This window comes from Eubalaena glacialis, chromosome 13 (genome assembly GCF_028564815.1).
Source record: "Eubalaena glacialis isolate mEubGla1 chromosome 13, mEubGla1.1.hap2.+ XY, whole genome shotgun sequence".
Lineage (NCBI taxonomy): Eukaryota > Metazoa > Chordata > Mammalia > Artiodactyla > Balaenidae > Eubalaena > Eubalaena glacialis.
Window position 1 is genome coordinate 58248252 of NC_083728.1, and position 14181 is coordinate 58262432.

General features: G+C 51.2%; 5 non-coding genes across 5 annotated transcripts; 4 read left to right on the forward strand and 1 right to left on the reverse strand.

Moving 5' to 3' along the window:
• The first annotated feature begins 788 nt into the window (after positions 1-788).
• Positions 789-861, forward strand: TRNAR-CCG (transfer RNA arginine (anticodon CCG)). Its single transcript has one exon. It is a non-coding gene; the product is annotated as a tRNA-Arg (tRNA).
• Positions 862-2741: 1880 nt separating this feature from the next.
• On the forward strand, positions 2742-2814 carry TRNAR-CCU (transfer RNA arginine (anticodon CCU)). Its single transcript has one exon. It is a non-coding gene; the product is annotated as a tRNA-Arg (tRNA).
• Positions 2815-9612: 6798 nt separating this feature from the next.
• On the reverse strand, positions 9613-9686 carry TRNAK-CUU (transfer RNA lysine (anticodon CUU)). Its single transcript has one exon. It is a non-coding gene; the product is annotated as a tRNA-Lys (tRNA).
• A 1016-nt stretch (positions 9687-10702) lies between these two features.
• Positions 10703-10774, forward strand: TRNAP-UGG (transfer RNA proline (anticodon UGG)). The gene has a single exon. It is a non-coding gene; the product is annotated as a tRNA-Pro (tRNA).
• A 2597-nt stretch (positions 10775-13371) lies between these two features.
• On the forward strand, positions 13372-13443 carry TRNAP-AGG (transfer RNA proline (anticodon AGG)). The gene has a single exon. It is a non-coding gene; the product is annotated as a tRNA-Pro (tRNA).
• Positions 13444-14181: the final 738 nt, after the last annotated feature.

Below are 14181 nucleotides of genomic sequence, written 5' to 3' on the forward strand. Positions count from 1 at the left end.
CTGACTGAGCCCGCGGCTACCAAAGGGGTGCTGACCGTGGGTGGCCACACACCAACGCCACCCCTGACCCCATCCGCTCCTCGGTTTCCTCATCTAAAAACGGCGCGATAGCACGGGAGGCTCAGCCGCCATGGAATAAACATGATGATCGCTGTACACGTGAATAGCGCCTGCACGCAGGGAGCTGTGACACTAAGTGAGATAATGTATGCGGAGTGCCTGGCACTTCAGAGGCTGGGCCCACTGGGTGAGGAGGGGGAGCAGGGGAGGCGCCAGGGCAGCCTCCGGCTCTAAGAAACCCAACATGGGCTAGGCTGAGCTGGATGTCCTGGGAAAGGGCAGCGCGGGGTCCACACCATCCTCCCAGCACGCGCACCCCACCTGCACACCACGCTGGGGCCACGGACAGGGCCTCTGCCTATACAGCAGTCCGAGTCCATTCTGGGGCCACAAGACTGGAACAGAGCATGGCAGGTTTAGCGGTGCTGTGATAGGGGAAGCAAAGGGGCTGGGGGAGCAGAGGGCAACTCCTGACCCACCGCGGGCCGGGGGCACGTGGGAGAAGAGATCAGGAGCCTCTCGGGGCAGGAGGGGCTTGGGCAGCCTCACCCAGGCTCGAACCCTCACTTGGGCTGTGCTCAGTAGCGCTCAGTCGCACAGCTTGGAGCCCGGCTCACACCGAGCCCGAGGGGCGGGGCTCCTTGTCAGTGTGAGCATGCGCATTAGGGCATACGGAGCAGGCGCCTGAGAAAGCTTTATGAGAAAAGCTGGAACACAATCGGGAGCAAGGCCGCGTGGCCTAATGGATAAGGCGTCTGATTCCGGATCAGAAGATTGAGGGTTCGAGTCCCTTCGTGGTCGTTGCAAAGGTTGCTTTTTCTACCCCACGTAAAAGGGGGAAAAAAAACATTTTCCCTCTCTCCAGACTGCTCCCTACGCGGGCCTAGGATCCTCGGGCTGTGTCAGCCACTCGACCTCCAGCCCCTCGGACGTAGCCCTGAACCTGCAGTTGCGTAGCGCGGGTCGCCTGGGAGACCCCGAGGGCGCTGTGAGGACCTACAGTGGTCAGATCCAGGCGGAATGCTGACTCTGAAGTCCACCGGCCATGAGTGCCGGGAGTCCACACGGGACTGGCCGCATGAATATAGTTCAGACGACGAGAACTGCGACAGATGAGGGGTTGAACTTTTGCACGGGTAGGTCACCCCCAAGGGGTCAGTGGACAGGGGCATTTAAAAATATAATAGATTATTGTGATGAAGAAGTTTTGGAAACAGATAGTAATGATGCTTGCACAATATTGTAAATGTAACTGATGTCAGTAAATTGTACAGTTAAAAATGGTTAAAATGGCAAATTTAACCTTACGCATATATTTTACCACAATAAAAAATGTAAAAAGAAATTAATAGATTATTTCGATTTCTTGCAGTGAGAGTATACCCTTAAATGATTAGTGTGAATGTATTTTTAAAAATTTAAATGTAAAGAATATGCCCAGGATTGAGTCATCATTTTACCTGGAAAAAACGACTCTACCTGCGGAACCGAGTTCTTACTAAGGGATTCTGGCTAAGCGGAATGACCAAAGTGAAGGGACCTCCTCCCACCAAGGAAAACGCTGGGGGAATGGCAGCTGAGCGTGTACCCCTACAGTGGGCACAGGTGACCTTGGGGTCATGAGGAGTGTCACCATCTCCTTTATCGTTTTTGTGATGTCTCAGTGGTTTACTAAGGGCTTATAAATAAAAAGAGAAACTTCATTAAGGTAAACATTTTTATTATTTTCCCTACTTTTATTGAGATATAATTGGCATACAGCACTGTATAAGTTTAAGGTGTACAGCATAATGATTCGACTTACATACATCATGAAATGGTTATCACAGGTTTAGTGACCATCCATCATCCTGTGATGAGAACTCATAGGATTTACTGTCTTAACTCTTAGGATTAACTCTTCTTATAACGTACAGCAATGTTAATTCTCTTTATCACGTTGAACACTACACCTCTAGTACTTACTTATAACTGGAAGTTTGTACCTTTTGACTACCTTCATCTAATTCCCCCCACGCCTCCCTCCACCCCGCCTCTGGTAGCCACAGTAAGACAAATACTTTAGAGATGGCAAAGAATACCCATCTTCTGGTGGGAAAGTAAACGCTGGGTCCTCTGATGCTACAGTTTCACGCTCTACCAACTGAGCTGGCCGGGCAGATACAGAGCCATTACGGAGCATCCTTAGGACAAAGACCTAAGGCCATTGGGCTCTGCTAAAAACTGCACAGACTTGGGACCAGGAAACACTTTTGGTCTAAAGGGCAACGTAGGGAGGAGGGTGAAGATAGGGACCGACACTTTTCCCAAGCGCCCGGCTGTTCCCTCTCTCCCTTCCGCTCCCACATTTTGCATAGCGAACGCCTTCTTGATGTTAATTATCCCAGGACTCGGATTCTCCTAAAAAGAGGGGGAAAGGGCTCATGCGGGACTTGATCCGCAGACTTCCTACACCCTAAGCGAGGATCGTACCTCAGCTCCATCCGCGCGTGCGCGATCTCTCCCGAGCCCCAGGATGCTCGGGAACCGGCGGGATCTAAGAGGATGCACCCGCCGAATACGGACGTCCAGGGGAGCAAGGACCCGCCGAGCTGGAGCCGGGAGGCTGTGCGTAATGTGCAGGAACCACGGGGAGGTGAAAGAAAGACTGGTTTAAGACTCTTGTAAACTACTTCTCATCAGCCCCGGTGGCCTAATGGATAAGGCATTGGCCTCCTAAGCCAGGGATTGTGGGTTCGAGTCCCACCCGGGGTACAGGGAGTAGCATTTTAGACTTTCTGCCGGAGGAAAAATGAAATAAAGCCAGCTGTCTATTTACCAGAGTGGGAAATTAAGGAGCCCTGGGGTTTAGCCAGATGCCACCCTAAAGCGAAGTTGGGCAAGGCTTACTTTTCCGATAAAGATGTGCGCGTTTTCAGAATACGTCCATAATAAAGTTTTCTCTTTTTTTAATCCATGCCTTCATCCTCAAGGTAAAAATCTCCCAAACTGCAGGACATGGTGGAGTAAAATCAGAAGCCTCCTTTACCACATGCCCAAAGAGGAGGTGAGGCTGAGGCTTTGTCATATATACACATAGTTCTCTTTTACTTTTAAAAACCATGGGTGGGACTCTTCTGTTCCTCCAGCTCTGGCCTTACTTCTGCTTTCCCAAGCACCTGAGGTCCCATCATCCCTACTCAAACCAGGGACCTGATCTCAATGCAGCATCTCCCACCATCATATGTGGCCTGCAGAGAACAGCGACCACAGAGCTATCCAAGGCTGCTGGTGCTTCCCTCACCAATGTTTCTCAGTGCCTTATTGAAGGGAATGTCCCTGGGGCCCTCTCAGTGGGGTGGTGGGTGTGCTTTTCGTGTATGATAGACCCAGTCCAGCATTTCTGTCTCACAGAGTCTTCGGATTCCTTTCTCTACATGATGCCAGGAACATTCCTGAATCTTAATCTCCTTAAACATAGGCCACCATTGAGTTCCATGCTTAGCCAACCAACTAAGGAAACTGGCAGAGCCACATTCAGCTGCGCAAGATAACACGTTAGATACAGGCTTGCTGGGAAGTGCACCCAGAGCAATAATGTCACCAGTTGCAAAAATCATATCCCATCCTCCTTATTCTAACATCCTTGGGTCCATTCCCACACACATTCCCTAGTTCTCTGCTGGCATAAATGAGCAAAATTTGCAATTCTTTTGGCATATGAATGATTTCCTCCCAGGCCAGCCTTTGTCCTTCTCCTACAGCGTGCTGATCTGATTGTAGTTATAGGGCAACCAGTGTTTGGGGGTAACAAGGCTGGCTGGTGTGGGCTTTGAGGAGAACTGTCATCCCCTGTCTCACCTGTCATGCTCCAGGTGAGATTATTATAGGATATTCAAACACAGGAAGGCTACTCTTCTCAGATATCAGAGGACAGGCTGCTTTCACTGGCAAGGGAGGCTCCAAATGACTCAGAGGTTCAAGATTCTCAACTAGGTCTGAGCCCACCTAGATGTCCCCAGGCTTCGGCTCCACTCCTTCATAATCAATGCCATTTCTTCCACATGAAAGATCTCCCAAGGCTATGAACTCAACTTACATTGTCATTCCGCAACATACTTCATTGGATTATGTGTTTGATTTTCAATGTCAGCCCTGCAGCTATACGATTATTTTATGGCTGCCAGAAAACGTCCCTGGATCTCTGAACATGACTTAGGCTGAAAATTTAAAGGCCTGATCTTGTCATTTTCTTTCTTTAAGCAAACGGATGCACCCAGGAGAATCCTTTCCATGCCACAGTCCTTGTAGTCACCTTTACTGCCATAAGAGTCAAGTGCAGCAGCCAAGTCGTCCCCCATGGCACTTGCTTCAGTCGGCACTTCATCATAATCAACCAGGTGATAGGCGGCTTGATAACGACGCCCTTGCATGCCACGAGTCACCAGTATCCCATTTCCCATTGGCAAGGAGCTAAAGCCCAAATTCATTACCAAACCAGGGTCCACACAGCAGTCAAAAAACCCATCCGTTGGGGGGTGGGGGTAATGGGGAGAGGTTGGTACAAGGATACAAGCTTTTAATTATAAGACGAATAAGTTGTGGGGATCTAATGTACAGCATGGTGATTATAGTTAATAATACCGTAAACTTCAAATTGCTAAGAGTAGATCTTGTGTTCTCAACACACACGCACACACAGAAGGTAACTTTGTGAAGTGATGGATGTGTTAATTAGCTTGATTGTGGTAATCATTTCACAAGGTATAGATATATCGAATCCTCACGTTATACACCTTCAATACATATGATTTTTATTTGTCAATTATACCTCAATAAAGCTGGGGGAGGGTAAGAAAACCTATTTGTTATTGTAAGACTAATGAAAACTGGTAACTATGTAAAAAGCATTGTTAAGGAGGCAGTTGAGAAGGCAGAAGGGGAACCGTGAGAAGGCAGCTACCACCCATGGGGCTGGAGGACCACGGGAAGAGGTTGGGATTATTAAAAGTTAGAAGCTTGGAGAGAAATTGTGGAGCTTAAAAACCAATCTCTGGAAAAGAGGAGCAGCTCAGCTGAGCTCAGAGGAGGGTCCCCTGGGACTGGCATCCCCAGACGCCTGAGGAGGGGACCTCAGTCAGCTTGCACGGGTGTCTCTCATGAGCCATGATGAGGGTGGTTCTGTGAGTGCTGGGAAAACTTGAAACTGGATTCAGCTGCCATTTCTGGAAAGAACTATTGCAGGAATAAAAAAGTGAGGCTGGGTGGGGTGGGTGGCAGTAGGAATGGGAAACAAACAGGAAGTAGAGTCCCTTCCTCCTCCAGCCTTTCAGCCTCTCGAGTGCCTCCTATCGGCAAAATATGACACAGATCCGCTGGCAAAGCGCAGTACAGTCAGCCCCCCACATATGAACCTTCAAGTTGCGTACTTTCAAAGATGCGAATGTGAGTTCGCATGTCTAATCACGTAAGTTAGTTCACGTGTCTGGCGTATATTGTCACATGCGTGCATCCTATACAAGTGGTTATGCTTTTGTGTACTTTACTGTACAGTACTGTATAGAGGACAGTAGTACAGTGTCTTTATTTCAAGCCCAGGATGTTTGGAAGCAAGCATAAAAACAGCGGTGATGTAGCTGGTACTACTGTACTTTTCAAGGTACTGTACTGTAAGATTAAAAATGTTTTCTTTATTTTGTGTGAGTGTTTTTTATGTATTATTTGTGTGAAAAGTATTATAAACCTATTACAGTGCAGTACTATATAGCCGATTGTATTAGTTGGGTACCTAGGCTAACTTTGTTGGACTTAGGAACAAATTGGACTTATTAACGTGCTCTCGGAATGGAACTCGTTCGTATGTAGAGGACTTACTGTGTCACTAAGCGGCGTCTAGACGGTGGGTTTGAAGCTGAGGGATAAAAGTTTAAATACTGGCCCACGTGTCTATCCTGCTTCCCCCTCTTCCTTACAGATGCCGCCTCAGAGTGTTCCCTTCATGAACTGATTACACAAAAATCCCTGGAAACTTGTCCTAAAATAGTTGGAAACAGACTCTAAGAATGAAACTGTTACCGAACAAAACTTGGGTCTGCTCAGCTTTGTGCAATAAAGCCAATCTACTGACACCGGGTGGTGGTGAAGGAAAGTGCAGCGTTTATTGCAGGCACCGTGCAAGGAGTCCAGTAAGCTAGCGCTCAAAAGGCCTAAACTCCCCAGATGGCTTTCAGGGAAAGGTTTTTAAAGACAAGGTGAGGGATGCGGGTTGTGGGGTGTGTGATCAGCTCATGGACATTCTTCTGATTGGTTGGTGGTGAGGTAATCGGGAGTCAACATCATCAACCTTCTGGCTCCAACCGGTCTGGGGTCTACGTGCTTTTGGGCAATCTCAGTTAACTTCTTCCACCTGGTGAGGGTTTCCGGCTCTGCAAAACAGCTCAGAATATTATCTACAGCCCTTGAGGAAGAACAAAAGGTGCTTGATTTTGTTTAATGGCTAAACTACTGTCTTGCTTGACTGTTTTCCTTTCTTTCTGCATTTTCTCACTTCTCTGATTAAATTTATTCTTTGGAACTTGGGGAAGGCCTAGGAGGCTAAAGTTTTCTACAGACGAGAGGCAGGCAGAGGACATAGGGGGATCTGTCCCTGGAAGGCCCCATAGGGTCCTGCTCGGTTACAAGATTCCAAGGTTGAGTCACCTTCTGGCTGCCTGGCACCAAGGAGAACATCACTGGTGGTAGGTAGACTTCTGAGAGACCCGGGTATGCTGGAGCCATGCAATTATTAAGCCTTTTGTCCCTGTTGAACTGGGATGGCTGTATGGGAGGGAGCTCACCCCATGTCTCTGGCATTTTGGAGATACAGTGGAAATGTGATCATTGTAAGCATTGTGGAATTATGTGTTGACGCATTGAAACAAAAATGTTTCAATGTCTTTAATGCATTGAAACCCGAGAATGACAGGCTCGGGTGGACTAATCACCAATTCAAGGCAGTGTGAACATCAGAGGCTGCTCTGGCAGCATTGAAAGCAACCTACATCTCCTACAGCTGAAGGGCCGATAAAGCTGAAGGCCAGGCTCAGGAGCAGGCCTTGAGGCAGACTTGAATTCTCAGTCTCAGCAAATTTCCTGGGCCAATGTCAGGGTGCTGATAGGGAAGAAATGGGACCCTCAAACTTGCAATGGGGATATCTGGGTAGCTGCATTGAGAACCTTGAACTCTCGGGGCCATCAAACTTGGAATGGATATATCTGGGTAGCTGCATTGAGAGCCTTGAACTCTGGGGGCCTGCTGTGGGGGCCCAGGCCTCCACCCCCTTGCCTGGAGACTAGGAGTAACCTCAAATGAGGCAGGTATTTTACAAAACATTTGGTCACTTCAGACCTGCTCCAACTTCCCCTCCAGGCCACCATACCAAATACTAGGGTCACATCCCAGCATGACTCAACTGGGAAAGTACTGGGACTGCTTCTGTAGGATCTGGATGACGTGTCAGCGGTGACCTGGAGAGTCTGCCCGGAGTGGATCCTGACGGTCCTGGATCTGGGTGAGGAGAATAAAAAGCTGGAAAAAGGAGAGATTATCACATGGGACACTCTTCCATGACACAGAACTTAACGCCTGGCATGGTCCCTCAAACTGGTTGTGATACTCAGCTGGCATGGCTCTTGGAAGGATGGAAAAAACAATGGCCTACATTAAATGAAGTAGAATTGCCAGAAATGCCATGGCAAACTGTGAAGGAAGGAATCAGAAGGGACAGAGATACTGGTGCGCCAACATGGCTCTACGGCATGCTGCAATGGAACAAGACCCACCAGCTGACTATGGATCTTGGCAGTGCCCACAGGAAATGCTATTCACCGAGGCAATAAGACTTGCATGGTTGAGGGGATGCACCAGCATCTCTGAGAAGCTTGGGAGGTACTGTTTTCTGGTCTGGTGCCTACTGGGACATATCCGAAGTAGAAGGTAAGCTTTTGTACCTTGTCTCTCCTATTATTAAGAAGGAAGCCCAGCACTTTTTTAAAAATTGAAGTATAGTTGATTTACAATGTTGTGTTAGTTTCTGCTGTACAGCAAAGCGATTCAGTTATACATACATATATATATACATTCTTTTAAAAATTCTTTTCCATTATGGTTTATCACAGACTATTGAATATAGTTCCCTGTGCTGTACAGTAGAACCTTGTTGTTTATCCAGTCTATATATAATAGTTTGCATTGGCTAACCTCAAACTCCCAATCGATCCCTTCCCTACCCTCCTCCCCCTTGGCAACCACAAGTCTGGAAGGAAGCCCAGCACTTTGACAGGACCCTGTGATGGGTAATTTTGTGTGTGAATTTGGCCAGGCTATGGTGCCCAGATGTTTGGTCAAACACCAGTCTAGATGTTGCTGTGAAGGTATTTTTTAGATGTGACTAACACTTAAATCAGTAGAGTTGAGTAAAGCAAATTATCTTCCTATAATGTGGGTGGGCTTCTCCCAATCAGTTGAAGGTCTTAAGAGAGAAGACTAAGATTACCCCCAAGAGGAAAGAATTTTGCCTTGGACTGCCTTCTGACTCCAGACTGCAACATGGACTCTTGATGGAATACCCACCCCACACATTTCACTTTGGGATCCCCACAATCGTGTGAGCCAATTTTTACAATCAATCCCAATCTCTCCTTCACTTTCCCCTTCCTCTCGCCCTCTTTCTCTCTCTCTCTCTCTGAGTTCTCCAGAAAAACAGACTACAACAGAACTCTGATGAATATAGTCTCTCTCGCTTTACGACGAGTAGGGTGCCCCAATCCAGGCACCAAGAGGGACACAACCTGGCAGGCACCTCCCCACTGCCAAGCCCTCTCCTGCCCCCCGCTGGCCCCCACCATGGAAACCTGGATACCCAGATGACCCGACATCATGAGAGCCTCAGGGCCGGTGTTGCTAACCCTTCTGGCTCCCCTACCCCACCCCAAGAAAGGAACTCACATTTCCCTCACTGCTGCCTCTCGAGGAGAGGGACACCCAACCTCTACTTGGAGTAGCCCACGATTTCCAACTTTGTTTCTACTTTAGAAAGGGGAGAGGGGCTGGGACAGGAATAACGGCCAGATGAGGGGCTCCCTTCCCTGCCGCATCTCTGTCTCAGGAGGGAGGAAAGCTGCAGCAAATGCAGGTGGGGACACACAGGGTTGGGGGAGGCGAGGGTCCTGGGTGGGGAACACCCCCGGATACACATGGAGCATCACGTAGGTCCCTGCTTAGGGCCAGAGTTAGCTGAAAATCCATTTCCAAGTCTCCTATTGTCGCTCTCGTTCCACGTGTAGAACTGAGACTGAATGGGTTCGAGTCCTACTTTGGGCAATAATTCTTGGCCTGATAAGCGCTTGCCCCGATCGTGGGAATTTCAAGAAAGTTCTTAGAAAAGGAACCTCTCAGAGGGGCTCCTGACCCACTCTGTGTGCTGTATGTGGAACTGTGGAGTAAGTTTCAACTTTTAAATTCCAAAACGTATATAATAAAATATTAATGAGACAAAAGCAAGTTGCTCCGCCAAGCCCTGAGGGCAAAAGTTATGACCAATGTGGGGCTCGAACCCATGATCCTGAGATTAAGAGTCTCATGCTCTAACCAACTGAGCTAGCCAGGCAAGGGTAGAAAAAAAGTACTCCTCACAAACTAGTTGGATTTCTTCAGAACTTTACTGTCCTAAAAATGGTAGGGACAAACCCTGGATCCTGTGCACACTACATCCCGGGCACTGGAGTGCTGAATTCTCGGGTCCTTTCAGCAGAGGATGAGAGCCCCAACAAGTTCCTGTCTGCTGTCCGGCCGTGGGTCTGTGTAGTCCCAGCAGCTCCGGGGAGCTGGAAAGTCGGGGGCAAGGGCACAAGGTTGGGTATCACTAGAGACTAGTAAGGATCGCGGTGTGATCCTCGCTTAGGGTGTGGGAGGTGTCGGGTTCCAATCAGGGACGATTTCTCATCATCAAACTCTCAGCCCTCTTTTGGACGAGTAGCCTGAAGCAAATCAGGAAGGTTCCATGGCCTCGCCTCGGGGACAAGCCAGGGAGGCCTTCCTTCCCAGGTGGATGCTGGACCCCTTGCTAGCGGGGCAGCGCCGTTCAGGAAGAAGTGAGCACCAACCCCAGTTCTGACCCCTACATCAGGGTTCCAGAACTGTGAGGGTTTTCTGGGGCCGAGCTCAGGCCAAGAGCGACCCCGAGATGCTCGAGGCTCACCCGGGCTGGCCGGTTGGGAGGTGGCAGAGTCTCATTCTCAAGGTCCTGGATTTGTGTCCCATGTTGGGTGAAATTTCTGGCCTGGGAGACTTTCACACTCACCCGGGCCGCAGGGACTCCCTCCTCCTCCTGGTCACCTGTCCCCTCCTCTAGCTGTTGGGGACTGGGTGGCCCTCGTGGCCTGGGGGAGTCTGGCTCTGCGGCTCTGGGGCCCTAGTGTGCGGGAGCCCCCTCTCCGTGAGGTTCCGGCAGCGCTGCACCTCTTCTTCTCCTTCTGAAATCGAAACCGAAACCTCCTCCGGCGCAAGTCCCTGCGGGCTTGGCGGCCGGAACTCGGCCCGGCTGCCGGAACTCGGCCCAGGATCGGAGGGCGGAGCCGCGGTCTCAGGCCTCCAAAGATAGACATCAGGACTTGTTTAGGTGCCGGCTCGTTGGTCTAGGGGTATGATTCTCGCTTTGGGTGCGAGAGGTCCCGGGTTCAAATCCCGGACGAGCCCCCCTTTTATTTTCAGACATCCCCAGTTTTCCAGCTGAAGACTCCGGAGCTCTGCGGAGTCCTGAGCAAGAGGATCTTGGTCCCCGCCTGCCGCGATCCGATCGGGCTGCGCCCAGTTCCGTGCTGCCAAGTGGCCATCGCTCCGCTTGGGGCGGGTGTTTCCAGGCCGGAGGCTTCGTCCTCGGGGCTCCGGGACTGGCCTGGAGGCCTGGCGCTGGGGGAAGGAGCCCGAAGGGAGGGGCAGACACTTCTGTCTCCGCTCGCGGGAGACCAGGTCTGTGTGCCAGACGGTCACTGGACCTGGGGTGACGATGTAACTTGGTCTGGGCGTGTATTTTTGCTTTGGGTCATAAATTCAAATTCCGGACAAGCCCACGTTTCAACGTCTTTTTCCTGCTTGAGGGGCTGCCAAAAGGACCTTCCACGACCAAGGGAAGGAAGGAAACCGCATTGGCGACTGAGCATGGGGACCGCGAAGGACCTGGGGTCCCCACAGGTGTCCAGAGGGCGGTGCTCTAGACACGGGGTCTCTTCTCCAAGTTGGAAGAACGGCAGTGTTTACATAGGTTTTATTATTATTCTCTGAGGCCAACAGATCCAGCCATTGAGAAGATGGCTTGTAACTCAGTTTCCAAGAGGAGGGGGCACGCCTCCACGTGGGGGGACGGGGGCACAGGGGAAGCAACAGAGTCAGTCAGGAGGCGGAAGGAATGAGAAGAAAATGTGGGCAAAAGAGACTTTATTGTGGTTTCACGAAAGGTGAAACAGGTGAGGCTGGGAAAACAGGTTTAAATGGGTTAGTCTGAATAATTTCAGCGGGTTCTGGGGCATAGGTGCTGTCCCTAGTTGTCTGAGGTGATTCTGGCAGATGGGTTGTGGCCCAGAGTGTAAGAGTCAGATAAAACAGGTGGTTGTGGACTCTGGATTGGTTGGTTTGTATCTGAAATGCCTGCTGGCAGAGGAATTGTTTACTATCTCCTAGAATTGACCAACCTTGGGAGGGGCATTCCCTCCAGAGTCAGCAAGGCTCCAGACATCAAAGAATCAGAATACAGAAAAGATAAGACATGTGTGACACGGGCAGGGACTGAGGCTTTGGTTGAAATTTCAGGTCCCCCAATCTGGGAAGAGCTTCCTGATCCCAGGGCCAGGGGATTATGGCACAGAGCCCCTGCCAGGCGAGCTGCCGCAGAGCCAGATCTTCCCAGAACATGCAGAGGGGGCAGGGGGCTGGTGGGCCTCTTCTCTGACCTAAACGCCTGGGTTTCTCCAGTTAAGCCCAGGGTCGTGCATGCTGGGTGCCCCTTTCATGCCTCCTGACTCTCAAGTCCCCGAGCGAGTGGGTTTCCTGCACAGAACCCCGGGCCCCACTTGGATGTCCAGGGAGGCCTCTCCCACCCCTGAGGCCTGGTGGGGGTCAACGGGGTAACTAAGCTCTCTGGCCAGCACTTTCTTCTCCTATACCCAGAGCCTTTTAAGACTCCCCTTTCCTTGAGGGGAAAGCACTACTGCCTCCACCAGCAGGTTAGTTCCTCTGCAAAGTCCTCTTCTGTGTCAGTGGTGTCCCTCCCTCAGGCCTGCCTTAACCCCCTTTGGCACCCGGCGGCGTCTGCTCCCCTCTACCCATGCCCTCAGTCTAGGGCCTGCCTCCAGCTGGGCATTTGTCCAGTGAACAGGAAGTGCGAACTGCAGAGGAAGGTCCCTGTGGAGGAATTCTTACCCTCACTTTGGCTTCAAATCCCCGAGGAGCCCAGTTTGCTTTTTCTGGTCATTTTATGGCAGAAACGGAATCCCTGGCAGAGCTGGCGTGGGGTCGGGGCCTGTGAGGATGGATCATGTGGCAGGCCCAGGGGGTGGCGGACCCAGATCCCAGTTGGACTCGAGTGGCCAGATCGGGCCTGGACACTGAAGTCTGGTGTCTGGGTGTGCTCAGCGGACAGGGAGGGGCCGTGACCCAGGTTACAGCAGTGGCAACGGCAACGCGGGGCGGGGAGTGTCCCCTGAGGGCTCCCTGAGTTTCCTCAACTTCCTCCTTCATCCTTTTGCTCCCTACGTAAACCCCCTCGCCGGGGCCCCTTCCCAGCTGCTGTCTGCAGTGGAACGCGAGTCTGGGGCTCCGGGAGGCGGTTCTCTGGGCTGGACGGGGTGTGAGACTCGGGACCCCGCTGCGGGTCTTTCCAGTGAGTGGCGTGGGGGTGGGGGCGGCGGTCCCGGGGGCGTCCGGGGAGCCCGCGACGCCAGGGGCGGGGGGCCAAACCCGGCTCTCAGCTTCACTCTGCTGCCCAGCCCTTAGCCCGGTGACGGAAGAGGTACCTGGGGACGCTCTCCTGAGCTGATCGTCTCAGTTTTCCACGGACGGAGAGGAGAGCAGAGGAGCGGGACCCTCCAAAACCCGCATCGGGACTTGCCGACTTGGGAGTCTCAGAGTGTGGCAATGCTGAGCCTTCCCAAGCCCCTCCTGTCCATGGAATCAAATTCTTCCCTGACATTCGTGGGGAAAAGGGAAACGATCTATGGACGAGAAAACCAAGACAGTCCAGACCAGCGAGGACAGAGCCACGTTGAACTTAACAGGAGGGCAAAAGACCCTCAGAATGTGGCTCGTTGGTCTAGTGGTATGATTCTCGCTTAGGGTGCGAGAGGTCCCGGGTTCAAATCCCGGACGAGCCCTTCTTTTAAAGAGTAGTTGGGATGTGTCCCGGGGAAACACCGCTGTTGCATTCACCAGATATGGACATGCCCACCCTGGTTTTCACCCTAGTCCTTCCTCACAGTGGTCTGGGCTCCTCTGCCCTGTAGGGTCACTCCTGTTTGAGAGACGATTGTGACTTGGAATCCAGTACACCCCTCACTCCCAAAGGAACATCCTAGTATAAGTTGAGCTTTTTACATCACGCTGTCTTGCAGATGCAGAGATAATAGTAGCAGCTCGCTCCGTCGACGAAATAAACCAAAGGAGAAACTGGTGGGTGGCTTTTCTCTGGTAGCCAGGTTCAAATCTTTGATGGACCCATTTCTAAGGTTCCTTTGGTTAAAGAAGTTGAGGAATCAAGTGGGTTCGTGGACCCACTGTAAGGAGGGGACACCAGGCCTATGAGAGCTTGGGCAGGGTGACTCATTGCGAAGTGACAGGCTGCGGATGTGGCAGCGTCTGGAGCCGGTTCGTCGGACTAGCCTTTGGTGCATTTTGTACCTAAACCGAATGCCAGGAATTGCTTAGAGGTTCTGTCAAAAAAACACCCAACGTGGGGTTCGAACTAAGGACCCTGAGATTAAGGGTCTCACGTTGTACCGACAGAGCTAGCCGGGTACCCATGCTTGGTAGACTGCGGCCACGTTTGGAAAGTTGACTGGCTGTGGATAACCCAAAATGACTGGGCTGGGTAGGCCCCGGGGTCAGCGGGGACG